General features: G+C 36.8%; 1 protein-coding gene and 1 pseudogene across 1 annotated transcript in view; one reads left to right on the top strand and one right to left on the bottom strand.

The window, feature by feature from the left end:
• The window catches only part of LOC122900720 (catenin alpha-3), a 1,358,242-nt gene that overhangs the window by 369,410 nt on the left and 961,675 nt on the right, over window positions 1-27,157 (top strand). The window lies entirely within an intron of this gene.
• On the bottom strand, window positions 973-1,533 carry LOC122900722 (annotated as a pseudogene).

The raw sequence follows: 27,157 nt of genomic DNA, 5'->3' as shown, positions 1-27,157 counted from the left end.
TTGCCGAAAAAGTATTGTGATATTATCCAATTTTAGAATGTTAGCAAAAATTTGATGGCTTTGAATCAGATACCAATCAACATCAAATTTAATATGCATGCACACAAAAGGCATATATTTTTCTTAGTATACATCTAAAATTTCCTTTAAACTATAAACTCTCCCTTCCATTTTTCCCTGTATTTTATTTGTTAAAGAAACTGTTATTTGTCTCATAAAATTTCTCATGTTCTGTATTTTGCTGTGTGTGTCTTCATAATATCATTTAAAAATTTCCTCTGACACCTATTTTCTATAAGCTACATATCTAGACATAGAGGTTTAATCAGATCCCATTTAATGTTTTGGAAAGAATACTTAATTTAGGATGTTGCGTTCCTTCCACGGCACACTAATGAACTCACAGTATACAATATCTCTTTATTATGATAGATCTATGAGTCTATAGGTGATTGGCCTGATTCATCCATTATAAATTTAGTTCTTTATCAATTTTTCACCTGATAGTTTATCTGTTACTGATAACTATAATATAAATCTATTTGTTCAGGAGATATTACAAAACGTAAGACTCTAATTCTATCATTCCTTTTTTCATTTATTGGCTAGGATTCGTTTATAAAGAATAGCCTTACTATCTCAAGTGTTTATGTTGAGGCATATGTAGAAAAGGTATAAAAAATGCCTGACTCTCCTGCTTTAATTATCAGTTTTCAGAATAATATGTCAGTTCTCTAAAACTCTCTAGAGATGATTACTGAGTTGTTTTATGTATCATAACAGCATGAATTTTCTCATATTAGTTATTTTTCCATCCAATGCAGTTATTTTTATGATTTTGAATTTATCTCATCTTTGCCAATAGAAATCTCTTCAATTTTGTTTCTTTGAGGCAGATAAAGATTTGTTTTATTGAATATGTGTGATCTGTATAATTGCTGAAGCCACTCTATATAGACAAAAGAGGGAATTTTATTTCTTGGTATCTTCTTCCTCGAACAGTCTTGATGATTCCTTCTTGGGCTGGAGCTGCTCTTCACAGTGCTTGGTCTTAGCTCTGTGGGCCTCAGCCTGGTCAGCCAGAAGCTTCTTGTCAGCCTTGTCTGCCTTTAGCTTGTGGATGTATTCCATGAGAGTCTATGTGTTTTTGAACATGTTACCCTTCACTTTCAGGTATAGCCTGTGGTACAGGTAGTGGTCAATCCTCGTAGATCCAAGTATCTTCTGAGCAGCAGGTACTGAATTCTCATCCTCCTTCTCAGACTTTCAAGCACTGGCAGTAGCTTTTCTTTCACTGATGCCCATATGCCTGCCCTTCTGGCAGGCCATAGTGTTCTTCTGGCACCGAGCCTAGGAATGGACCATCAAAGGGTTCCAGACGCTCAGCCCATCTTTGATCAGTTTCTGGACATGCTGACGGGAGTTGGCATTGGTGATTTCACTGGTCTCATTGAGGTCCTTTCAGCTCTTCTTTTTGCCACAGAGGAGGACACTGGAAGCAAGCCTCCTCTGAAGTCTGAGCATACTCATGGCTGCAGCCACAGTGGTGAAAGGAAAGACAGGCATCTCTTAAATTTTGTTCCCAAGTCCTTTGGAAATGATCCCTGTAGGCATTGACTCATCCTCACTTTTTGGTAGGACAAGCAGTCCCAGGATCTTCTTTTCTATTTTTTGCCCAAACCAGGAAATAGTCATGTCTCTAAGGCACCTTGTAACTTTTGTGGGAAACGATGTTTGTAGTCTACAGTTTGGTCACTGGTGTAGCTCATTGCATTGCTACTTAATTGGTCACTGTTTCTAGGCTATTTCCAAGTGTTTATATTTCAGATTCAAATTTCAGTTTATGGGGTTTTTTTCTATATTTCTTTCATTTAACATATTTAGCTCTTTTCTCTTAAACTAACAATCTTGGTTCCATATGATTGTATATACTATAATTTAAGAATAACTTTAGAATAACAACAGTCATATTATTTACAATGTGATTAGTAAAAATAATTTAAAGTTTCTTGAAGTTCTTAGTTTATGCTACTTAAAAATAATATGTGTATGGTTAATATATCAATTCATACACAGTTGTATTCCCTTGTTTTTGTGGATTTTTAATTTTGAATTAACTTTGTTTAATGATTAATTAAAACATTATTCTAGTTTCAAAGTCAAAACCCCAAAGTAAGGCACATTTGAAAAACTCAAGCTTCTCTACCTTGTCTCTCTTTCCTGGATGTCACCATTTTTTTTTTTTAAGATTTTATTTATTTATATGTTAGAGAAAGAAAGAGGGAAAGCACAAGCAGGGAGAGCAGCAGGCAGAGGGAGAAGCAGGCTCCTCTCCCAGCTGGGAGCCTGATGTGGGACTCCATCCCAGGACCCTGGGATCTTGACCTGAGCCAAAGGCAGCTGCTTAACTGACTGAGTCACCCAGGAGTCCCTGATATCACCATTTTTATTAGTTTTTGGTTTATCTTTCCTTTCTTTTTAAAATATATATAGGTATATCTCTATATGTGTATTCTGTTTCTCTTTTCTTTGATAAACGTAGCATACTATAAATGCTTAAACACCTTGCTTCTTTTCTCTGAAATAATATATCCTTGCAGTATTTATTAATATTCCTCATTCTTTTTACAAAGTACCTAAAAGTCATGGGACTCTTTGTGGAGCAACATGTAATATTTACATTTGGTTTTTAAAATAAGTATCTTGTACTAAACTTGTTCCTGCTGTCTGTTATTGTGACAGTGCTTAGCAGGCACTGTCCTAGTGCTTTATATGTATTGCTTCCATTGATTCTCAGGACTTCCTGGTAAGGAAGCAGTTATGCTATTTCCATTTCTTATTGAGGAAGAGAAGGCATAAAGAGATTAAGTGACTTTACCAGGGTTTGTAGATAGTGAATGGGCAGGACTGGATTCACACCTAGGCAATCTGACTCCAGGGTCCATGCTGTTTATGACTCTATCATGTTGTCTGCCCCTCCTAGAATACAGAAAAGGAAATAAATAAACAGAAGGAGTCAATACAGTTGAAGAAAACATACAAAAGAACACTTTATATTAAGAACTTTTTAATCACTAACATTTTCCCCCACTTAATGAACAAATCTTATTTGATTTTAGTGACAATATATTTTGATCTACTTCACAAATTTTTTTTGTATATTCTTTAAGGACATGGTTGAAGATGTGTTGATACCCAGTGCTTGACAGATGAGGTACCTGAAGTCTTGGAGGAGGCAGAAGATATGGCTGGTTGATAATAAGTAGGAGCTTCAACTCTTGCTTCCTGTCTCACACAATAAAGCTTTGGAGCCTTTGAACCCAAGTAACCAGTTATCACTCTGAAGATAGCATATTTAATTCTAGACCCTTCTAAGCCTGAAGAAGAAGGCTGAGTCTAGTTCTGACCGTGCATTAGCATACTTGCTTCTAAACAGGTCACCCTCACTTAAATTTTCCTTTCGCTTTTCCTTTTACAGCTCTCAGAGATGGTGTAGTTCCATTGATATATGGCTGCTCATTGGACTACTTCGTTTCTGTTCGTCAGTTTTACTGAAAAATAGTTTACTTACATTGCTGTATGATATTCTTCATGATAGTCTGATTTATGTATTTGTGAAATAATGACCACAATAGGTTTAGCCAACACCATCATCTCATATAGATACAATAAAAGAAAAGAAGAAAAAAGAAAAAAAAATTCTCCTTGTGATGACAGCTCTTAGGATTTACAGGCTTAACGGTTTTCTAATACATCACACAACAGTGTTGGCTACAGTCAACATGTTGTACCTCACATCTCCAGCACTTACTTAGAACTGGAAGTTTTGATCTTTTGACTGCCTTCCTCCAACTTCTCCTACCCCACTATCTGCCTCTGGTGCCCACAAGTCTGATCTCTTTTTTCTATGAGGTTTTTCCCTTTCTCTCTCTCTCTTTTTTCTCCCCCCATTTTTAAAAGTTAATATAAAATGTATTATTTGCTTGAGGGGTATAGGTCTGTGATTCATCAGTCTTACAGCACTCACCATAGCATATACCCTCCTTATTGTCTATCACCCAGCCATCCTATCCCTTGCACCCGCCTCAATCCAGCAAGCCTCAGTTTGCTTCCTGAGATCGAGTCTCTTCTGGTTTATCTCCCTCTCTGGTTTCATTTTGTTTCATTTTTCCCTCCCTTCCCCTATGATTCTCTGTCTTATTTCTCAAATTCCTCCTATCAGTGAGATCATATGATAATTGTCTTTCTCTGATTGACTTTTTTCGCTTAGCATTCAGTTCCATCCATGCCTTTGCAAATGCCAAGATTTTTTTGATGGCTGCATAATGTATGATACACACAAACAGACACACACACACACACACACACACACACACAGGCTTGTATTGCTGTATTGCTATATATTTTCCTCTCAGGACTGTCTTTGCTGTGTCCCACAGATTTTGAACCGTTGTATTTTCATTATCATTTGTTTCCATGAATTTTTTCAATTCTTTAATTTCCTGGTTCACCCATTCATTCTTCAGTAGGATGCTCTTTAGCCTCCATGTATTTGGGTTCTTTCCAACTTTCCTCTTGTGATTGAATTCTAGCTTCACAGCATTGTGGTCTGAAAATATGCAGGGAATGATCCTAGTCTTTTGGTACTGGTTGAGACCTGATTTGTGATCCAGGATGTGATCTATTATGGAGAATGTTTCATATGCACTAAAGAAGAATGTGTGTTCTGTTGCTTTAGGATGGAATGTTCTGAATACATGTGTGATGTCCATCTGGACCAGTGTGTCATTTAAGGCCTTTATTTCCTTGTTGATCTTTTGCTTGGATGATCTGTCCCTTTCACTGAGGGGCATAGTTGAAGTCCCCAACTATTATTGTATTATTGTTGATGTGTTTCTTTGATTTTTTTTTTTAATTAATTGGTTTATACAGTTGGCTGCTCCCACGTTAGGGGCATAAATATTTAAAATTGTTAGATCTTCTTGTTGGACAGACCCTTTGAGTATGATATAGTGTCTTTCCTCATCTCTTATTGTGATCTTTGGCTTAAAATCTAATTTGCTTGATATAAGGATTGCCACCCCAGCTTTTTTTTGATGTCCATTAGCATGGTCGGTTGTTTTCTACCCACTCGCTTTAAATCTGGAAGTGTCTTTGGGTCTAAAATGAGTTTCTTGTAGACAGCATATTGATTTTTTAAAAAAAAAATCCATTCTGATACCCTGTATCTTTTGATTGGGGGCATTTAGCCCATTTACATTCAGGGTAACTATTGAAAGATATGAATTTAGTGCAATTGTATTGCCTGGAAGATGACTGTTACTGTGTATTCCCTCTGTTCCTTTCTGGTCTATGTCACATTAGGCTCTCTCTTTTGCTTAGAGGACCCCTTTCAATATTTCCTATAGGGTTGGTTTGGTGTTTGCAAATTCTTTTATCTTTTGTTGTCCTGCTAACTTTTTATCTCTCCTTCTATTTTCAATGATAGCCTAACCTGATATAGTATTCTTGGCTCTATATTTTTCTCAGTTAGTGCTCCAAATATATCGTGCTAGTCCTTTCTGGTTTGCCAGGTCTCTGTGGATAGGTATGCTGCCAATCTAACATTTTTTAACCATTTTTAGTTACAGACCTCTTGTCCCAAGCTGCTTTCAGGATTTTCTCTTTGTCTCTGAGACTTGTATGTTTTACTATCAGATGATGGGGTATGGACCTATTTTTATTGATTTTGAGGGGGGATTCTCTGTGCCTCTTAAATTTTGACACCTGTTTTCTTCCCTAAATTGGGTAAGTTTTCTGCTATAATTTGCTCCACTATACTTTCTGCCCCCTCTCTCTTTCTTCTTTTTCTAGGATCCCAATTATTCTAATTTTTTTCATCTTATGGTATCACTTATCTCTCGAATTCTCCCCTTGTGATCTAGAAGTTGTTTATCTCTCTTTTTCTCAGCTGTTTTATTCTCCATCTTTCAGTCTTCTATATCACTAATTCTCTCTTCTGCTTCATTTATCCTAGCAGTAGGCGCTTCCATTTTTTTTTTTTTGCATCTCATTAAAGCTTTTTTGATTTCAACTTGGTTAGATTTTAGTTCTTTTATTTCTTCAAAAAGGAATTCTCTAGTATGTTCTGTGCTTTTCTCAAGGCCAGCTATTGTCTTTATAATCGTCATTCTGAACTCTAGTTCCCACATCTTTCTAACGTCTCTGTTGATTAGGTCCCTAGCAGTAGTTAGTGCCTCTTATTCTTTTTTGGGGAGTGATTTTTTTTCTCCTTTGTCATTTTGTCCAGAGAAGAATAAATGAATGAAAGGACAAAATGCTAAAAGGGTAACAATAACCCCAGAAAAATATACACTAACCAAATCGGAAGAGGTCTGAACCCAGGGGGTGGGGGAAGAAAGGAGGAAAAAATACACACACACACACACACACACACATAATCAGGCTGGTGAATAGAAGAGAGCCACACACTGATTTTGGCTGTATTTTGCTTTGTTAGAAGAAATGGCTTCCCAAAATTTTAAAGAAAAAAAAACTATATGTATACAAAAATAGGGGTGAATATGACGAAGGGATGGACTATGACTGTGAGGATGAATATTAAAAAAATATTTTAAAGAAGGGATTGATAGAAAGTTGGTTAATAAAATAAAGAAAAACACTTAAAAAAAAAGGGGAGAGAATGTGATGAAGTGGGAGACTAGAACAAAGCCATACACTAGATTTAGGGTATATTTTGGTCTATTAGAAGAAACTGTATCCCACAATTGTAAAGAAAGAAAAACATATATGTACAAAAATAAGGTTAAATATAATGAAAGGATAAAATATGACTATTAAAAATGAAAATTAAGAAAGATTTTTTTTAAAGTATTGATGAGACAGAATCTTGGCTAAAGTAAGAAAGAGGAAAAATTTTTTAAAAAATAGGAAAAGAAAAAATAAAATTAAAAAAATTAACTTGGAAAGACTAATGAATCATGGAAGAACATCCATGAATACTATGTCATGTAATATTCTAGTGCTGGAGTTTTGCAGGTCTTATTGATTGGTAAACTTGGCCTTGGCTGGATGTTTTTGCTGATCTTCTGGGGTAGGATCCTGTTGCAGTGAGTCTCAAGTGTCTTTGCCCCAGGTGGAATTGCACCGCCCTTGCTAGGGGCCAGCCTAAGTAATCTGCTTGGTTTGGGTTCTGTCTCAGTAGCTTTTTTTTTTTTTTTTTTTGAATTTTTTAAATTTTATGTACTAATTTGTTTTTCCGTCTCAGTAGCTTTTGTTCCCTGAGCACTTTCTGTACAACTTGGAGGAGGAGAATGAAAATGGCAGCCCCGGAGGCACTGAGAGTGCCAGGCTCCTGTCTTCAGTGAGCCTTCAGAGAAAATTAGTCAATCATGCCTGTCTCCCTGGTCTCCAGCTGAGGTCCGTGCTCACGTGGGCTGTGACTGAGCCTTTCTGTCTCTGGTGAGTGGCCCTCTTTGGAGTCTTCAGACCCAGCTGATTCCTGCAGTGTGCTCTCACACTGCTCCTTCTGGTGGTGTGTGTGTGTGTGTGTGGGGATTCCCCAGATCTGCCACTTGTGGTGTCCCTGTTTGAAGAGCAGTGGCCCAACTGTGCTTAAGATCACGGCTTAAGGTAGCTCTCAGTTGAGAGCCCATTTCTCAGCTCCGTCCTTGCAGCTGGCTTGAGAGCCCATTTCTCAGCTCCATCCTTGCAGCTGGCTTCTCTGCTCAGATACCTGGGAGTTCTGCCACTTTCAGACACCCCCAGTCTTTCTGTAATCCTGAAGGTCCTGAGAGCAAACTGTCCCAGTGAGGATTCCATCCCCAACTTAGCCAACGGAATGATATCCCTCCATGGAACAGACTTCCAAACGTTCCAATTTTGTGTTCCACTGCTCTATCATTTGCCAGTAGCCAGCTGATGGAGGCTCCCTCCCCTCCATACTCCATGGTCTATCTTCCCATCTATCCCCTTGGATTCACTTTTCTGTACGTCCTACCTTCCAGTAAGTGGTCGCTTTTCTGTTCATAGAATTGCTGCTATTCTTTTCTTCAATCTTCTGTTGATTTTGTAGGTGTTCAGAATGGTTTGATAACTATCTAGCTGAATTCCTGGGACCAGATGAAGTTTAGGTCTCCTACTCCTTGACAATCTTGCTCCCTCTGGACTACTTCTAATTTTATTGTGAATTTCTTCTTCTCCTTCTTCTTCTTCTTTTTCTTCTTCTTCTTCTTCTTCTTCTTCTTCTTCTTTCAGTATTTAGTGAGGCACTGATCATTTTTCTAATCTTGCAAATGAAAAGTCTACTGTATATATATGTAGTATTTGAAAATACCTGCTTCAAGGGAAACACGATTTTAAAAATTTGATGCCACAGTTAATTGGCTTTAATTATATATAAAAAGCAGAAACTGCTGAATCCTATGCCTTTTTTTCTTTATTGAGATTATTGTGCTTTAAAAAATCTGCATTAAAATCTGAGATGGAAACAAAAATATTATCAGAAAAATAATTTTGATAGCCTTAATTAAAATATGAATCCACACAAATATGGAGATAAATTAAATAGTTTTCAGTTACTATCTAAGTAAGATCCTGCATTGTAAATGTTTTATTTTTATTATCTACTTATTTTTTTTTAACTTTCTGGTTATAAAAATCTTTTGTTTATACTATATTAAGTTTCTGTTGTTTTATGTATTTTTATGTTTTTTTATTGTCTGTTTTTTATAATTATTTATTTATTAGAGAGAGAGAGGTGGCACGAGCAAGGGGAGGGATAGAGGGAGGAAAGTATACTCATGACTGAGTGCAGACCTAATGCGGGGCTCAATCTCAAGACCCCAAGATCATGACCTGAGCTGAAACCAAGAGTTGCATGCCTGAGTGAGCCACCCAGATGCTCCTTCTTGTCTTTTTAATGACTTTTTAAAAATCCCATCTATGTAGAAATAACTTTAAGTTAAGTTAGACATTGTGTAATATTTATCTGTTTGTGAGGGGAAAGGTGAAGGAAGTAAAACTTGTAAAGTAGACTAAACACTCATAAAAGAAGACATAGGAAATAAACACAGGAAATCAGTGTTCTGTATAATATCACTAATTTAGAGTGATAAAGTGGATAGAATATAGTTTCTGGTATCTGAGTCATGAATTCCTTTCAATCTCCTTTACTTATAACACTGTTCAAGTTATTAATGATCTCTATACATATAAATTGCCTCTCAGATTATTTTGAGAACAATAGGACAGCAACTAGTAAATTCATGGACAGAGTACCTAATTAATATTTTTGCTTTATTCATACATATTTCATTCTAGAAATGATCGAAGTACATTCAATAACTTTTTTCTTTATGTTATAATTTATTTTGCAAATTATGTAGATGATGCTATTTATACATAAGACTTATATATGCATACATACATCTGCTTTGCCAATAGTGTTAGATGCAGAGATTATAAGGATGAGTAAGATAGCATCCTACTGCAAGAAACCTACCAATTTTTTATTTCTGCCTCTGTGAGAAAGTCCTTTTGGTCTTAGTTTTGATTGGCTATGATTCTTTAGACAATATCTACAACAAATTAGAACTTAGTATGTAGCCTTACAGAAAAAGAATTGTAGAGTATTTCATTCAGTATTAAAATGATTGATCTTGTATTAAATTCTAGTGTATTAGATCTTCCCTAGTTTTCTTGGATGGGGTAAACTTAATCCTCTAATCTTCTCCCAGAGGTTTGCTCATCTTTGCCTTTATTATCATCCCACTTATTAGCAGCTAGTAAGTACAAGTCTCTTTAGCTATCTTGCCATTACCAGTATGAATTTCTGTCAGGCATATTGATTATGATTTTTATTTCTCCACAATGCTTGTTTCTAATTCTCTTTACCTAGTTTTCTACTTCGAAATTTTGCTGCCTACAATATTCTCTTGGCTCTCTCCTCTAGAAAATTTGCACATTAAATCATGCTTCAGAGTCATTTCATTAAATTCCTCTTATTCATGATCTCTTTGTTGTTTGGGTGGTTACATGCAATTATTTGGAACAATCTTAAAGAACCCAAAGGGCCCAAAGTAGCTATTCCTATTAAAATACACCTTCTTATTGGGTGTTGAATAGATTACTCTCCTGTTTAGGCACACAGCTAGTGCAAGCAATGAAAAGGTACAGGGCATCTTGGATACTTTGGAATTTCAAATTATTTCCTGATGTCTTCTCAAATCTTCCTATAAAGCTTTGTGAAGCTTTTCTAAGATCGAAAACTGCATGCAAGCACCCAAGGGTCAGGCCTTTCCTAACCTACGCTTAATGGCTTTGCTGTGTGAGCTAAGATCATTTATAAAAATCACAGAAGAGCAGATTCATCTGTTACCATGTATAGTAACATCTCAAAGAGACAACTAAACATGACAGCTGAAGGGACTTGCAATTGAGAGAGAGAGAGAGGAAAAAAAAAAAAACCAAAACAAAAAACAAAAAACATGAGCAGAGTTGAGAGCCATATAATTATCCTCATTCACACTGTGACTAGCTTTAAAGTGATTTATTCAAAATGGTTACCCATGTACTCTTATTCACCTCCTTTCTTGACTAAGTGCTAATTCTGATTTTGGTATTTCTCTGTAGAATATATTTGTCTTGCCTCTTGAAAAAGAATTGTGCTGCATTTTCAGTAGTGTTTAAATCAGTTAATCATATTTCCCAATTATCCCATAACATTACTTATTTGAATTTCAAGTTGCAATGTTCTTAGAGAAATCTTAATATCTTCATTATACATACAGTCATGGTTAGCTAATTAGCATCCTGAATGCTGCAGTTTAACCCGGATGTCACTGTTTCTGGGTTGAATGATATATTGGGTTTTATCATTTAAAAATTGTAATGATATTTAAAAATATCATTGTTGAATTCTAATTAATAAGAAGCCCCCTTGCAAGTGTCCAGGCACCATATGAATGCATTATAGTTCTCATTTATTGGTTTATAAATAAAAGCACCCTTGAATGTTTTCCAAAAGACTAATGTGATTTACAATACAGTTAATGAAAATTAAGCTATATTGGTTTTCCTGAAGGAAAATTGCACTACCTAATTATTTTAAAAATCACTGTTTATTTCTTCAATTTGTTGAGAAACAAGAAACAGATTCAAAAGCTAAGAGAACACATTGCATTTTGACATTGTCTGTAATTAAAAGATCAGTGCCTCAGAAACAATTTTATCTTGAGTTACCATTTTAGTTGCCATTGTACTTAAGGATTTTTTATCTCCTTTCCTTAAATAGGCATTCTTGTTTTTTAAATACAAAATGTAAAGGAGCTGCAATTATTTCTGTTATTAGATAAGTATCTTGTAGTTTTACTAATTTTTAGCATTTAGGTCTCGTTATTTTAATTTAATGATTATTATACAATGTACAAAAATATGAATCAACAGAAGTCAGAGAAATGAAGTGATGTGTACTCTGTTACATGTTGGACAATGGCAGAATTGTCCAACATGTAACAGAGTACACATCACTTCATTTCTCTGACTTCTGTTGACTTCAGGCCTCTGAATAGCCAGTCTAATGCTTTTTCCTTTATCTGGACTTTTGGTGCCTTGTGATCACTTGAGCTGTGGTATCTTAGAAAATATACATTCAAGGTTCCTCCCTGTCTGTCCATGGCCTGGTAGCTCTTTTCGTTTTAGCACTCATTACTATTCCATTGTCTGGGGTACCTGGTTGGCTCAGTCAGTAGAACATGTGATTCTTGATCTTGGGGTTAGGAACTCATGCCCCCTGTTGGGTATAGAGATTACTTTAAAAAATCATATTTCATTGTCTGGATGCACAATAGTTTATCCATTTACCTACTGAAGAACATCTTGATTGCTTCTGGGTTTAGGTAATTATGAATTAAATGATTTATAAAATCCATGTGAAGTTTTTGCATGGAGGTAAGTTTTCAATGATTTTAGGTAAGGAGTGAGATTTCTATATTGTATCATATGGAAGGAGTATGTTTAATTTTGTAAGAAACTGACAAAGTTTTCCGAAGTCTATAGCATTTTGCATTCCCTCCAGCAATGAATGGACATTCCTGTTGCTCCACATCGTTAGCACTATTTAGTATTTTCAGTGTTCTGAATTTTGATCATGCTAACAGGTGTGTAGTGGTATCTCATGGTTGCTTTAATTTGCATTTCCCTGGTCACACATGATGTGGAGCATGACATATTTTCCATAGTAACCTTTTAACAGAATCATTCCCTTCTTAAAACTCATCATTGACCCCTTATTACTTGTGAAAAACAGACTCTATGATGGCCTGGACAGTTTGCTATGATTTGGTACATGCATAGTTACCTCATCTTGTATTAGGTATATATTGTTGCTGTAACAAATTACTACAAGCTGCACATACTTAAAACACAGTGCTTAAAACAACACCAGTTTATTATCTGAGGGTTCTCATAAGTCAGAAGTCCAGCATGGGTGTCACTGGACTAAGATCAAGGTGTCAAGAGGACTGTATTCATGTTGAGGTTCCAAAGAAGGATCTTTTCTGTTGCTGAAGATGCACAATTCAAATTCACAGGGTTGTAGGACTAAATGTCTCTATTTCCTTGCTGGCTGTCACCTGGGGCAGCCTTAGTTTCTTGGTGCCTCGCTTTAGTTTTTGCACATGGACCTCTGCATCTCAGAACCAGCAACAGGGCATCTATCCTTTTCAGGCTGCGATCTTGCCAACCTTTCTTCCATAGTCACAGCTCTCTTTGACTACAACCGAAACCACTTTTAAGGAATTGAGAGATCAAATTAGCCCCACCTGTGGAACCCAGTGTAATTTTCCCATCTCAAGATCTGTAACTTTAATGATATCTGTAAAATACCCTTTGCCATGGGTTCACAGATTTCAGAGGATGTAAGAATTTTTATTCTTATCACACATCTCTTATTACCTTGATCACTCTCTAGCCACATTGCTTCCTTTCTGTTCCCAAACCTGTGAAGCACTTTCCTACCTGAGATACATTGAATTTCTTGGGACTTCCTCCTTGGATTTCTTCTTCTGACTCTTTGCATGGTAGTAGACTTAGTCAAAGTTGGTTCAGAAAGTAGGTCCAACTGAATTCATAAATAAGAATTTGGTGAATTGAAGCTATGAAAATTTGGGGAGAACAGAAGCTGTAGACAAGATATTGAGTCTGACAAGTAAGAAGGTAATACAATTTCTCAAACTTACATGGTTGGACCGTTAGCTCAGGTCCCTGATGTATTGGAAGAGGTTGAGTTTTGGGCATGTGAATTTTTTTTTTTTTCTGCAATCAGTGTCCACTCTTATATTGGGATAAGAAAAGTACATGAGGATTTATCAAAAGCAATCAGGAAACTCATTTGCATTCTTCTTCTCTAATGTTGGATCTTTTGTTTTAGCTGAGGGGTTAGTAGGCTACTGATTTTGAAAAAGAATCACTCAAAGAAGAAGGCATTGCTTATGAGAGAGTATAAAAACACCAGTTATTTTTCAGACAGAAGTTTGTTTTAAATTATATTCTCCTGACTCTCTAAGGATTTCTTTCCCACCTAGAGATGAACTCTTAAGTGTCAATCTTGATCTTTTTACATGGAGAATGAGCAAATATATGTTGCATAATTGTTAAGTAGCAAGCCAGTAGAGTGTGTAAAATAGAGCCAAAGCTGTGACAGCCCTCCTAGTCTGATGAAACTCCATAGATATCCATCACCTTGTATTAAAAAATGCAATACAGCCCTTAGAAATGTCATTGCTATTTTCAACTCAACATTATTTGGGACTGGTGAATAAATTAATCAGCCTCCCTTTTAAAACACTGTAGCTTCATTTTTATGTTTGTTTGTTTTGTTTTTGTTTTTTTAAAGATAAGTCTGCTTCAGGATTTGAAGTTTGATGAATTGAAGAAGAAAAGCTTTCCCCTGTTTATATCCTGGTAAAGGGAAGCCTTGCACTTAATTTCATTTCTTCACATTAGCTAAGGAAATTTTTGTATCTCAGGATATAACCTGATGTTTAATAGTGGAATGAGCAGTGTAAAACAGGATATGATTTGGAATTAAGGAAATGGAATACAATGTGGAAGAGGCTGAGACATTACAATGAATCCTAGCTTTTCTGTAAAATCTAGCTACTAACTGCTTGTACTTCTTAAGGCTATTGATTGTTAAGGGTGTTGGCAGAAGAAAAGGGAATCAGGTGGTTCTGAAGTGGTATTTAATGTTTTGATGGAGAATCCATGAACAGGTGGTAATGAGGAAGACACTGATAGTCACTGGAGATGGTCATGTAGGCAAAGTGAGGCAGTACCTTTCTTCTGAGGATCTAAAACACAGAATTCAACAGAAGGGTCCAAGTATCAGGAGTGTGATCAAGATGGTGACTGAACTTGGGGATGGGGTGAAATACCTGACTGCAAAACTAAACAACCATAAGGCAGATTTGATGTTTAGTCACAGATCATTTTGCCAGAGCTTCTTTCATGACTCCATCTTTGATGAAATCACAACAGGATTTCTCATAGTGATATTTTTGAGCTTCTAAATGGAAGTTAAGGAGCCCAGCTACAGGGAGATGAAGAGACTATTACACAATTGTCTCCAAAACTTGTGGCTTTAATTTTTTTTTCTTTTTTATTCATTTATATCCCCCTCTCCTTTCTAATCCTACTTTTTAATTCACTTCTGTCCCCCTTCTTTCTCTTCTTTGGTTCATGGCAAAGAAGAATAGAGGATGACAGTATAGGGGCCATGAGGAAAATAAGGGAACCTTATTTTCTGTTAACCTTTGAGAAGTCCTGCCATAGACAATTCTATATATTTTTGAACAGGGATGTTACCAATGATCATCAAGTGAAGAAAGTCATATTCTCCAGTTGAGCAAACAGAGATTGGATTATGAGTCACCTGTGTGATCAATTTTTTCTTAAAGAAACACAAAGTATCTGCCCTTTATAGCATGAGCTGTGACACCAGAAGTGCATTACAAAGAATCTCCCCAAATTATTTCCTTTTCCTTCTTCTATCCTTCATTCATCAGGAGTTTATCTTGTTTTTCCTCTTTCTTGTGATTTTGAAATTTGTGTTGAATGCACAAGAGGGCTAAAGTACAGAGTTTCTTGGTGCAGAAACTTGCCACCCAGTTGGCATTTTTATTATAAGAACAATTACCTGGGGAGGTGATTTACTGGCAAGAACAAAATCAGTGTATCCTATTATCTCCCAGTGCTTCCCTAACAGACTCTCTAGGACATAGTATATGGAATTCAGAGGGGTCTTGAGTACAGAATCAGGACATTCTGAAAACCTGAACAAGGAAAATTGAAAAATTGAACCTCAAACATCTGTATCTCTTTGTAGTAGATACAGTTGCTTATCAAGATATAATAAGATAAATAACATTTGCCTTAAGGTAAATAGGTAAAGGGATATTATATGTTATTATTAGCCTTAGAATAATGCAGTCTACATTAATAGCATCACAGCATCATGACCTCAGAATCATGACCATCATAGCATCATACATTAAACTATGTAAAATAGAAAAAGGATTCTACTTGACTTTGCATGATTAGTTATTGCTTTAGGTGCTTGGGTGCCTTTTAATAGGTCATCTGGAGTGCTCTCAAACTCTGTAATGATCTCAGAAAATGAATTCACTCTCAAACCAGTATTTGTTTTCTTTCTTTCGAAAAAGGGTTACTATAAACACTTTATGACATGCTCCCCTTGATTTTTCTTTATCCCAACCCATTCCCATGCCCTTATTCAGTTACCCAGTGCCCTCCTGGTATTTCTGGGTGCTTGGGATTATTGAACCCCATAATCTTGACCTTTACTCTTTGTCTTCCATATTTTTTTTTTCTGTTTGAGTTATCCATTGCTGTAAAACATCTGTAAAACCTAATGGGTTAAAATAATACACATTTATTATCTCTCAGTTATGTGGGTCAGGAGTTGAAGAGTAGCTTAGCTGGGTATTTCTGGCTCAGGATCTCTCCAGAGGTTGCAGTCAAGCTATTGATGGAGGCAAGAGTCATGTGAAGGCTTGACTGGGGCTGGGATACCTGCTTCCAAGAGGACTCACTCACATTCACTTGGCAGGAGGCCTTTTGTTAGGTCATCTGGCTTTTTCCACAGTGAGTGATGCCTTTTATCACTGAGTCTTGGAATTCATACACCATCACTTCTTCCATATTCTATTCATTGGAAGAAAGTCACTAAATCCACCTTACTGTCAAAGAGGAAAATCAAGCTGTCTTGAAGGAAGGAGTATCACATAACTGGTGGATGTATTTTAAAACTACCACATCTCCCTTAACCCACCTATGTCTTCAGTTCACCTGTCTCATGTCTTTATTAGTTCAAGATGAAACTACTAACAATTGAGAGTAATTATGTTAAAATATTTAGTTCCTTTGGGGAACATAGTATAAAGATTAAAAAAGCATACAACCGGTTCATATTGAGGCTCTACCATTTACTGCTTATATGACTTTGGGAAAGTCATTTAAGCTTTATAAACCTCCTTTCATCAATTGTTAAATGGGGATTTTGATATCTACCTTGCAAGATATAGTAGAGTCAAAGTCATGCATGCAAAGCAACTAAAACAGAGTTTTCCATGTAACAGGTTCACAGTTGGTTGCTATAACAACAACAGCACTGATTATTATGGTAGCCATTGCATTGTATTTGGGAACTCTGTATTTTGATGACATTGGCATAACTCAAAGAAATTTCTTTCTTTTTTTTTTTTTCAAATAATTTTCTAAATGATGAAAATCACTGTGCTAATGGGTATGAAGCAACATTTATTATCAGAGCTCTCCTCAGCTCGAAGGCTTATTTCCATCCCCCACTCAGCTGGTCCCTCAGTAATCTCGCCCAGAGAGGTCAGTGTATTTTTAGTCAAAACGTCAGTCAGTGTAGGGTCCTGGCTCTGAGCCCCTGCTCTACTGCCTATGAGCTATGTGGTCTTAGGCAAACTTTTCAACCTTTTTAAATCATCTTTCCTCATATATAAATTTAGGGATACTTATTCCCTTTTGCAGCACAGTGAATCAGTTTTAGCAGAAACAACAGTGGCTCACAAACTGATATCTCCTTTTGTTTAGTAAGTCAGTAGTTCCCAAATAGGGCTGTTCATTGGAATCCCCAGGAGCACTTAAAAAAGTCCTGATGCCTGGTCCCCATCCCAGAGATTTTGATTTAATTATTCTGGAGGCTATCTGGCATCTACACATTTGTGATTTTAAAAAGCTCCCCAGGTATTTACAATGTGCTAATAACCACTGGTTTAGGTGGATAATTTTCTCTCTTACATCATTAGACCAAATGGTCTAAATCAATTAGATTTCAGTTAAAGTAGTCTAAAACCACTTATTTGGATCTTATCTTTCAATGCCTTTGATCTTTTATTTTTTTTCCCTCTTGAAAGTTTTATTTTTCTCAGTACACGTTTGACCCATTTGTTCTGTGCTTCCTGATTTTATTATGTTAGCTTTGCCCAACCCCCCAAGTCCCTTGTGGTATGGGTCATATACTCTACTTTTTAAAATAAGAAAGGAATAAGCAAGTATAAATTCATGTTGTTGCTTTTAGATAGATTATTCTTCCAGCAGGAAAGATGACACCATGTTGCTTTGGTGGAAGTAGATGGGCATCCTGCATTCTTCATAAGAACCATTGATGAATGGTGTCATTGGCACACTGGACTAAGTATTGGCAATAGTGCATATAACAGATGGAGCTGAGTGTAGGCAGTCAAGTGTTCAAGCTCTGTGTCTGAATTGACTAATGGTTTTGATGGCAGAAATTCAAGGCCAAAGCACTGGGATGCCAGTCTTTGTGTTGTATGAATGCCTGCAATTAAAGCTATGAGACCACTCCCTTTCTGCTCTAACTCAAACTTAATTAATTTTGAATTAAAACAAATAGTTTTCATGACCATATGAGGTACATTTTGGGTTTGGCTCATCAGGATTAGTGTAATGACGTCTCCACCCCTTGGTTATTCCCCACAAAAGACCCCTAAGAAGCTGATTTAAAATGCCATCCAAAGTGGCATGTTGCTGTTAAATATTTTGATATGTATAGGGCATTTTCATATCTGTGTCCTATGTAGCGTATTGGTAGGTGTCCTGTTAGAAAATGCCAGTGGCCTAATGTAGCATAGAACCAGTATGGACATTTGGCACTTGTCCAAAACTCCAAGAAGGTCATTTCAGAACTATTTCAGGCCAGGTCTTGTCTAAAATAAAGATACAGTTCAAGATGTAGTTTTTAGGTGAAAGTTTTTATTCATACCTTATCTGGTTATTGTTCTCATAATTAGCTCTACTGGTTAAAGTTCAGTCATAATACATCTAAGATCGTAACATTAGTTTCTATGTGGGTTATTTAGCTTTATTTTATCTCATTATCACAGATTGTTCTTTTAATCCTGCTAGGGGCCTTGCAAGGGTCTTCTCTCTAGAAAAAAAAATGTATATAATTACTTTTAGATTTTGTATGCTAATACTCTTCATTCCCTACATTGGAAAACTATGTAACTCAGATTACTTGGCTGCTTATGCAGATACCGGCATATGATTTGAGTAAATTGGATCTAAGTTAGTGTAAACTCTCTCTTGGGTCATTTTCACCCTGTTTGCTTCTTTTTAGAGACTCCAACAGTAACAATATTCATGAGTGTAGGAACAGGGTAATCATAATGAACTGACTGGTGGTTTCATTAAATACATGGGACAAATGAAAATGAAAACACAATGGTCCAAAACCTTTGGGATACAGCAAAAGTGTCATAAAGAGGAAGCATATAACAATACAGACTTACCTCAAGAAAGATCTCAAATATACAACCTATCCTTATACCTGAAGGGGCTAGAAGAAGAACAACAAATGAAGCTAAAGCCCCAGAAGAAGGCAAATAATAAAGACTAGAGCAGAAATACATGCTATGGAAACTTAAAAGGCAAGAGAACACATGAATGAAACTAGGAGCTGGTTCTTTGGAAAAATTAATAAAATTGATAAACCCTTAGCCAGACTTATCAAAAAGAAAAGAGACTCAAATAAATAACCTCACAAATGAGAGAGGAGAAATGATAACTGACAATGCAGAAATACAATTATAAGAGAATGTTATGAAAAACTATATGCCAACAAGTTCGACAACCTAGAAGAAATGGATAAATTCCTAGAAACATATAAACTACCAAAACTGAAACAGGAGGAAATAGAAAACTTGAACAGACTGATAACCAGCAAAGAAATTAAGTCAGTGATCAAAAATCTCCCAATAAACAAAAGTCCAGGGCCAGATGGCTTCATAGGGGAATTCTACTAGACAGTTAAAGAATAATTAATACCTATTTTTCTAAAACTATTCAAAAAAGAAGAAAAAAGGAAGGAACATTTCCAAATTCATCCTATGAAGCCAGCATTACTCAGATACCAAAACCAGATAAAGACTCCACTAAAAAAGAGAACTACGGGCCAATATCCCTGATGAACATAGATGCAAAAATTCTCAACAAAATTCTATCAAATCCAATCCAACAGTACATTAAAAAATAATTCACCATGATCAAGTGGGATTTATTCCTGTGCAGCAAGGGGGGGTTCAATATTCACAAATCAATGTGATATACCACATTAATAAAAGAAAGGGTAAGAACTGTATGATCCTTTTAATAGAGGCAGAAAAGGCATTTCACGGTACAAAGGTACAACATCCATTCATGATAAAAACCCTCAAGAAAGTAGGGTTATAGGGACCATACGACTACATAATAAAGGCCAAGTACAAAAAAAACCTACAGCTAATATCATCTTCAGTGGGGAAAAACAGAGATTTCCTTCAAAGTTCAAGAACAAGACAGGAATGTCCACTCTCACCACTGTCATTTAATGTAGTACTGGAAGTCCAAGCCTCAGCAATCAGACCACACAAAGAAATAAAAGGCATTCAAATTGGCAAGGAAAAAGTCAGTCTTTCACTATTTGCAGGCCATAGAATATTCTATATAGAAAATTTTTATATGTAATGTGTTAGTGTTACTATTAAAGTCACTGGCAAATTCTGGTCCCTACCTACTTTTAGGTTTGCTTCCAAGACCTGGGTCCTCAAAGTCTCTGAGCTGCCAATTCTGACACAGTTATCTTTGTGTTAGTAAGAAGAGATGAGGCTCTATTTGAATAATGAACACTAACAGATCAATAGCTTACCATACAAAAGTTTTACTCATGCAAAGTCTACTGTCTTCTCAGTGACTCTCCAGGATACTTTCTTCAAAAAGTTACTTAGTGGGATGCATGGCTGGCTCAGTTAGATAAGCATCTGCCTTTGGCTCAGATCATGATCCTGCCTTTGGCTTAGATCATGATCCTGGGGGCCGGCCTGAATGGGAGCCCCGCATTGAGCCCTGCATGGGGATCCCTGCTCAATCTCTCCCTCTGCCCCTCCCCTGCTCATGATCTCTCTCTCTCTCCCTCTCTCTCTCTCAAATAAGTAAGTAAAATCTTAAAAAAAAAAAAAAAAAAAAAGAAGTGACTTAGGAAGATTCTCTGCTACCAGCTTGTGAAGCTATCATCTCAACATGTAGCTCCTCGGTCCTTAAAGCAAGGCAAAGAGGGAGACCTCCTGAGCTTACAGCTCCTGCTTGCAGCTCATAGTTTAGAACTGGAGGAATGTGTGCCCTGGAAGAGGAGGATAAAGGAGGACCTGGTAAGTGCAGAGCACACGTTGCCACACTGTCACTTCATTCTCTTCATTTCCCTTCTCTGAGCTTCACCTCATATTTCATCGCTTGCAGGTGTCTCCAAGCTAGTTTTTCTGGCTTTGGTGCCTGGCGTCTTCAGTACATTCTCGACATTGCTGCCAGAATTCATCTTATAACAGTGCTTTCATCATATCAGTTCTCTGCTGCAGTATCTTCAACAGCCACTCTCCATTACTTATAAACACAGTCCAGATTCCTCAGTGTGTGTCATATAAGGCTTTATGGTTTGGCTCCAGGCTACATTCCTAAGCTGAGCACTGTGTTTCTCGAACATGAACACTCAACTTGAATTCTCAGCTCCACTCACACTCATGGTCTTATAAACACACCTTGCCCAGGTCTACCTCTGCATGATTATTTTCACTGTTTCTTCTACCTCTCTCTATCCCTGAAGAGTTTCTGGTCCAGGAACCCAAAGTAATTGCTGTCTCTCTGCTTTATTCCCATTTCATCTATTATTTGTGGCATTCAGCTGGCATGGCCATTGCTGACTGGCATCATTGCTTAACTTCTCATGTGCATTTGTCTTATCTCTTCTATTAGATCATTTGCAAATGGGAGCTGTATCTATTCCTGCATATCCCAAAGATCTCAGAAATATGCTGAAAGCAGTCATGTATGGTAAAATTTGTTGAGAAAAATGAGTGCCTGAATGATTGAATAGGGAACTCTAATTTGCTTTACCTGATCCATAAGCTCCGGTTTCATGTAGTGATCTATTAACATTACAATGGGATTTGTATTCTTATTTCTAGTACATGTTGACAGTGTAGAATCTCTGGTTTAGAGGTCTTAAGAAGAATATTGGGATTCCTAATCTTTGCTTGGTTTTATGTAAAGGAAGTTTTAAATTCTCTTTCTTAGTGACCTAGGAAAGCTCATGGTTTGTGGTAGGGAATGTTTGGTTTTGGATTCTGCTTTATATCAACGTATTAATATTATGATTAAGAAGTGACTACACAGTTAAGAATGCAAAGCTTTGAAGCCAGAGAGCTTTGGGTTCAAATTACAGAACCTATACCATGTGATTGTGTGCTTTGGGGACTCACTTTCTCTGTTGAGTTTCCATAAAATGGTTATAACATCTACCTTGGTAACAGAACCATTGAAATGATGAAATGACACAGTTTCCAAGACACTCAGCACAGAACCTGACAGAGTTATTGTTCAAAAATGGTTAATTCTACCACTAATATTTATGCTATTTAAGAAGATATATATGTCGCTTTATTTGAGTCTAAAAAGAAACATTGTTTTTGTTCTGTTTCTCCCTGGACTTCCTTCTTATTTTATTTTGTTAAGACTTTATTTATTTGAGAAAGGGAGAGAAAGCGTACAAACAGGGGGTAGCTGCAGAGGGAGAAGGAAAAGCAGGCTCCCACTGAGCAGGGGGCCGGACCCCAGGGCTAGATTACAGGACCCTGAGATCATGACCTGAGGCGAAGGCAGATGGATGCTCAACCGACTAAGCTACCCAGGCACTATCCCTGGAATTTCTTTGCAAAACAGAGGTGGACAGAGGAATACATTCGTAGAGGGCTCCATCCAGAAAATAATTTGGCATCAGGTGCCCTAGCAAAGCTCACGTGCTGTGACCACTGCACAGATAAGAAAGAACTTCCACTTTGTGGCCCACTGGGCTGCTGGACCTGTTCCCTGTAGTGACTCCAGGGCTGGCTGGGTTATGAAAGGTGTGGTTAATTGTGGGAGGAGGTGGTGATATAACAACCTTAATCATGACTGCTCGTGCAATCCAGTAAAACTATAATGGCTATTGAAAGATAAAGGGCAGCTCCACTTAGAACATCAAAATAAAGAGTAAGAAAAAGTAATAAGAGGAAGACACTTTGGTTCATGCCCAGTCTTGTTTTGTTTTGCTTCTTAGCAGAGCAGCTGAATGAGAATTTAATTTGCTGTGAGTACTGGCAGTGTGCAGGGAAAAAATAGAACTTACAAATGTTTTGAATTACTGGGAAGCTTGTGAAATTGTATGCACTGTTCAGTTTTCTACATTTTTATGAGTGTGATACCTTGTTTCAATAGTGGGGGTTGAGGTTGCTATGTGTGGGATTTGTTACTCCATTGTATTCTAAACAATTTAACAGATTTATCTGAAGTTTGAGGAACAAAAGACTTCAGCAAGTTGACAAAGCAAAATGTGGCAGATTTGATTTTATACCAAATCTAAATTTAATGTTCACAAACAGGGGAAAAAATGAAATGAAGGGACGGTGGGTCTGGCAAATGGTAGTGCTATCTACATTTAGTTTATCCAAGCTTCTGCTTTTCCTTTCCTGACTTTTGAAAACCCAGTGCCCAGAAAGAATTGCCAAGGATTTTGTAAGCTACATTTTCTTTACCCAGTATAAAAACTAATAACTTCTATACTGAGGAAATTATTTAAAAACACTGATACTATAGCAGTTTCAACCATTTAGGCTTTTAGATTTAAAAAATATTAAATTTTATAAATACATATAGATTTGAATTATAAGCAAATTTTCTTAATCTCTGGGTCAAATTTGGATGCAAGAATGGAATAAATTTTCTTGCATTTTTGGTAGGATCTAAAATTACTTACCTAAGGTTGGAACTTCCTGTTTTTCTAAGTCAAAGCAAGAATAGAGGATGTAGAATAAAAAGAAGTTATTGTAAACTGAGTTCAAAGAGTCAGTAACCAAGAATGATCATGGGGGAAGAACAAATAATGTGAAAATACTACCAAGAGCAATCTACTACCTAGAGCAATCTACATTTAATGCAATCTCCATCAAAATACCATCAACTTTTTTCAAAGAAATGGTACAAATAATCCTAAAATTTATATGAAACCAGAAAAGAGCCTGAATAGCCAGAGGAATGTTGAAAAAGAAAACCAAAGCTGGTAGTATCACAATTCTGGACTTCAAGCTCTATTACAGAGTTGTAATCATCAAGACAGTATGATACTGGCATAAAAACAGACACATAGAACAGTGGAACAGAATAAAGAGCCCAGAAATGAACCTTCAACTCTATGGTCAACTAATCTTTGGCAAAGCAGGAAAGAATATCCTATGGAAAAAAAAGACAGTCTCTTTAACAAATGGTGTTTGGAAAATTGGACAGCCACATGCAGAAGAATGAAACCTGATCATTTCCTTACACCACACACAAAAGTAGACTTAAAATGTATGAAAGACCTCAATGTGAGACAGGAATCCATAAAAATCTTTGAGGAGAACAGAGGCAGCAACCTCTTTGACCTCATGGTAACTTCTTCCTAAAAAAATCACCAAAGGCAAGGGAAACAAGGACAAAAATGAACTATTGGGATATCATTAAGATCAAAAGTTTTTGCACAGCAAAGGAAGCAGTCAACAAGACCAAAAGACAACTGACAGAATGAGAGAAGATATTTGCAAATGACATATCAGATAAAAGGCTAGTATCAAAATCTATAAAGAACTTATCAAACTCAACTCTCAGAGAATAAATAATCCAATCAAGAAATGGATAGAAAACATGAAGATATTTCTGCAAATGTCTGCAATTTCTGCAAAGAAGACATTCAAATGGCCAAAAGACACATGAAAAAGTGCTCCACATCACTCCGTCAGGGAAATACAAATCAAAACCTCAGTGAGATACCATCTCACACCAGTCAGAATAGCTAAAATTAACAAGTCAGGAAATGACAGATGCTGGCGAGGATGCGGAGAAAGGGGATCCCTCCTACATTGTTGGTGGGAATGCAAGTTGTGTGCAGCCACTCTGGAAAACAGTATGAAGGTTCATAAAAAAGTTGAAAATAGAATTACCCTCTGACCCAGCAAATGGACCACTGGGTATTTACTCCAAAGATACAAATATAGTGATCCGAAGGGGCACATGCACCCCAATGTTTATAGCAGCAATGTCCACAGTAGCCTCCCTATGGAAAGAACCTAGATGTCCATCAACAGATGAATAGATAAAGAAGATGTGGTATACACACACACACACACACACACACACACACACAGGAATACTATATAGCCATCAAAAAATGAAATCTTGCCATTTGCAATGACATGGATGGAACTAGAGGGTATCAAGCTACGTAAAATAAGTCAATCAGAGAAAGACAATTATCATATGACCTCACTGATATGTGGAATTTGAGAAACAAGACAGAGGATAATAGGGGAAGGGAGGGAAAAATGAAATAAGACAAAATGAGAGAGGGAGAGAAACCATAAGAGACTTAATCTCAGGGAATAAACAGGGTTGCTGGAGGAAAGGGGTAGGAGCAATGGGGTGCCTGGTGATGGACATTGGGGAGGATATGTGCTATGGGGAACACTGTGAATTGTGTAAGACTCATGAGACACAGACCTGTATCCCTGAAACAAATAATATATGTTAATAAAATTAGAGTGAGTATGAGAGTAAAGGGAAATAATTGGGTCACATTACCTTATGTTGCTTCAAAGAACAGATAAAAGATTCCCCTAAATGAAATTCTTATTTATTTTAGAGCATAGAAAAATACAGCAAGGATTACTTAAAAATAAAGTCATAATTATAGTGGAAAAAAAAAAAGAGTGATCATGAGGCTTGCAATGGGAAAACTGGATTTATTTTCTTAAAAAGATTTCCTTCTTGTTTCCCTAAGAGCAATGTAAGTGGCCCTCTCAAAGATAAATGGCAAGAGAATGTTTTCAGGTTTCTATCTTTCTATTCTTCTGACTTGCCCTGACTCCAGTGCCAGCTCTGACAGGTGCTAGTTCATGACATTAAGATACGAGGCAGGCATCAGTGACAGAGGAGCTGGAGCTGGGCTCAGAGCTTGAGCTACCCCAGACCCCAGTCCACTTCAAGAAACATAATTCAAGTGAAAAATTGTTCTTATAAGAACAGTTTCAAGAGAGGCTCTGTAGCTCCCCCTTTCATGGCCCTGCCACTTCCTGCTCCATCTCTCTAGGAATTCTGGAGTTGGCATTGCCTTCTGGGTCTTTGTCAGTCTACTGGTGAGGACTTGCTAAGAATCAGCCAGTGGATGGTACCTAGGATTGTGATGTGATAAAGTCTAGTCAGGGGTCAAAATGGGAACAGAGACAAGGGTGTCTTATCAAAACTGGCTGGCCAACTGGGAAGTAGGGGCAAAAAAGGGGAGAGTGGGTGTCAAGTGATGCAGAGGCAAAGAAAGAAAGAAGGAAAAAAAAAAAGAAGGAAGGAAGAAAGGAAAAAAAGAAAAAGAAAAGAAGGAAGGAAAAGAAAAGAAAAGAAAAAACGGGCAGCCCATCCAGTACTCAGTGCTGAGCATCTTTAGAGTAAAGGCAGAGAGCAATTATGCCCTTTGGATTACATGTCTCTGGCTCTGACTTCCCCAATACTTCATTCTTATCTGTAAAAGAGCTAAACAAACAAAATTGTTGCTGGGGAAAGCACGGGGTTATGCAGGGAACCTAATAAAAACAGATCTCAGAGTTCAGGTGTCTTTGAAAAACTACATGTAAATTATCTTTTTCCTCCATATCTGTGCCTGGGGACTTCTCTTCCTTCTCTCTTCCTTTTCTGCTTCTGCTTCCTACTCAAGCCCTGCTTTCTTACCCTTATTTGTTTTTGCTCTAACTTAATAACAATCAGGGGCTGCCTTGACCCTGCTAAAGTGAAACACTGCTAGGGCTGCATTTAGGATTGTTCTTTTGTTGTTGTTTAATTTTTAATAGGCCCCAAACTTTAATCATGGCTGCAGTGAGTTGAAGACTAATATTTTCTAAACTTTTGCTTGTGTGAGTATAAATGTATATAGGAATATATCCACATTATAGTCTTAAGTAATCAGGTTAATGCATTATTGGAAGACTAGGTTAAATAAGGACTACGTATTACATAGGCAGAGGCATTTTAAAATGAAATAGTGACTTTTAGAAAATATCTGGTTTTCCTAAGGCTCTGAACACTAAACTATGGAGATGTTTCCCAAATATTCTTTGTCTCGATTTTGTTTATTTTCTCAGGAGATTTTGTGATCTGAGTAGCATCTTTTTATGTTTTTTATTTTGTTATTGTTTGTCTAATCTAATATATGCTTAGTGTTCTGCTTTACTAGTTTGATTATTTATCTTTTTCAACAAGTTTTCAGAAAGGAATCCTTAGAAATGCACACTGTAGCCACTCTATGGCTGTTCCTAAAGATATCACAGTATGGAAAATACTACATATTTCTTGTGAAAGAGGATGAATGTTTATTATATATCCCGTTTAGTAATATCTCTCCCTTACCTGAGGACGTGGTCTCTATCTTAAACAAGGCTCAGTCCTGCCTGATGTGACCTTTGGGAATTTAACACATCAGCCAGGGAGCCACATACCACAAATC

This window comes from Neovison vison, chromosome 2 (genome assembly GCF_020171115.1).
Source record: "Neovison vison isolate M4711 chromosome 2, ASM_NN_V1, whole genome shotgun sequence".
NCBI lineage: Eukaryota > Metazoa > Chordata > Mammalia > Carnivora > Mustelidae > Neogale > Neogale vison.
The sequence above is the reverse complement of the archived record's forward strand: the minus strand, read 5'-3'. Positions and strand labels throughout refer to the sequence as shown.